The sequence below is a fragment of the Euprymna scolopes genome, unplaced genomic scaffold (assembly GCF_053919585.1).
Source record: "Euprymna scolopes isolate OS-2025 unplaced genomic scaffold, ASM5391958v1 sca781, whole genome shotgun sequence".
Lineage (NCBI taxonomy): Eukaryota > Metazoa > Mollusca > Cephalopoda > Sepiida > Sepiolidae > Euprymna > Euprymna scolopes.
Genome location: NW_027633859.1, coordinates 1 through 2,500, shown reverse-complemented (window position 1 = coordinate 2,500; position 2,500 = coordinate 1).

Genomic DNA, 2,500 nt, shown 5'->3' with positions numbered 1-2,500 from the left:
AAAATCGCCGACCAGAAATGTCGCTTCGTATAATCGACGTTTTTTTTGACCACCATTTTCAGGTGTCGGAGGTGGGTCTGGACGAATACCAACACCATTTCTGGGGTTTCACAACCGCCCGGCTTCTCCGACATATGTTGGAAAGGAGTAGCGATCGAGCGACGGGGGCTGTCGGTAGGCGGCCGCGGGTTGCATGTGTGCCCGGGACAGCACCCCCATCCAACTAAGGGGTGTCCCCCGGGGGCCAGGGGGACCTCGTCCAGGTCGGCCGGGCGCTTCCAGACGCCTACCGACACCGGTCAGGTCGGCGAGGCTCCCGGCGGCCCCGAGCGGGACCACAGGTTGCGGAAGGCGTCCAAGTGAGCGGCGGCGAGAGGCGGAGGCCCCCGGGGTCGACTCCGCGGCCCCCGGGTCGGTGTGCGGGCCTCCAGAGCTCGATAAAGTAGTGGTGTCGCTAGCGGTCGAGAAGGCACTTTTCGACGCCTACTGCCACCCCCACATGGCGGTAGGCGCAAAACTGGAAAATCGCCGACCAGAAATGTCGCTTCGTATAATCGACGTTTTTTTTGACCACCATTTTCAGGTGTCGGAGGTGGGTCTGGACGAATACCAACACCATTTCTGGGGTTTCACAACCGCCCGGCTTCTCCGACATATGTTGGAAAGGAGTAGCGATCGAGCGACGGGGGCTGTCGGTAGGCGGCCGCGGGTTGCATGTGTGCCCGGGACAGCACCCCCATCCAACTAAGGGGTGTCCCCCGGGGGCCAGGGGGACCTCGTCCAGGTCGGCCGGGCGCTTCCAGACGCCTACCGACACCGGTCAGGTCGGCGAGGCTCCCGGCGGCCCCGAGCGGGACCACAGGTTGCGGAAGGCGTCCAAGTGAGCGGCGGCGAGAGGCGGAGGCCCCCGGGGTCGACTCCGCGGCCCCCGGGTCGGTGTGCGGGCCTCCAGAGCTCGATAAAGTAGTGGTGTCGCTAGCGGTCGAGAAGGCACTTTTCGACGCCTACTGCCACCCCCACATGGCGGTAGGCGCAAAACTGGAAAATCGCCGACCAGAAATGTCGCTTCGTATAATCGACGTTTTTTTTGACCACCATTTTCAGGTGTCGGAGGTGGGTCTGGACGAATACCAACACCATTTCTGGGGTTTCACAACCGCCCGGCTTCTCCGACATATGTTGGAAAGGAGTAGCGATCGAGCGACGGGGGCTGTCGGTAGGCGGCCGCGGGTTGCATGTGTGCCCGGGACAGCACCCCCATCCAACTAAGGGGTGTCCCCCGGGGGCCAGGGGGACCTCGTCCAGGTCGGCCGGGCGCTTCCAGACGCCTACCGACACCGGTCAGGTCGGCGAGGCTCCCGGCGGCCCCGAGCGGGACCACAGGTTGCGGAAGGCGTCCAAGTGAGCGGCGGCGAGAGGCGGAGGCCCCCGGGGTCGACTCCGCGGCCCCCGGGTCGGTGTGCGGGCCTCCAGAGCTCGATAAAGTAGTGGTGTCGCTAGCGGTCGAGAAGGCACTTTTCGACGCCTACTGCCACCCCCACATGGCGGTAGGCGCAAAACTGGAAAATCGCCGACCAGAAATGTCGCTTCGTATAATCGACGTTTTTTTTGACCACCATTTTCAGGTGTCGGAGGTGGGTCTGGACGAATACCAACACCATTTCTGGGGTTTCACAACCGCCCGGCTTCTCCGACATATGTTGGAAAGGAGTAGCGATCGAGCGACGGGGGCTGTCGGTAGGCGGCCGCGGGTTGCATGTGTGCCCGGGACAGCACCCCCATCCAACTAAGGGGTGTCCCCCGGGGGCCAGGGGGACCTCGTCCAGGTCGGCCGGGCGCTTCCAGACGCCTACCGACACCGGTCAGGTCGGCGAGGCTCCCGGCGGCCCCGAGCGGGACCACAGGTTGCGGAAGGCGTCCAAGTGAGCGGCGGCGAGAGGCGGAGGCCCCCGGGGTCGACTCCGCGGCCCCCGGGTCGGTGTGCGGGCCTCCAGAGCTCGATAAAGTAGTGGTGTCGCTAGCGGTCGAGAAGGCACTTTTCGACGCCTACTGCCACCCCCACATGGCGGTAGGTGTAAAATCGGAATAGACCGGACCAGGAATGTCGAGGGGGAAAAAAATGACAAAGTCCTGGTGTGCCTAGCCTACGAGAAGGCACTTTGCGACGCCTACCGACATCCCCATGTGGCAGTAGGCGTAAAACTGGAAAATCGCCGACCAGAAATGTCGCTTCGTATAATCGACGTTTTTTTTGACCACCATTTTCAGGTGTCGGAGGTGGGTCTGGACAAATACCAACACCATTTCTGGGGTTTTCCAGTTTGAAAGTTTTATAAAACATGTTCGGTAGGAAGCACACTTTGGTGTGTCGGTTCGTCGGAGCAGCGACTCTTTGCCTCGTGGTGGTCCGGAACGTCTCTACGGGCTTGTCGCAAAGGCGTCAGAAAGTGGCATCTCCGCCGCCTAGGGCTGTCACCGTTATCGCTGTCGCCCCGCGCTC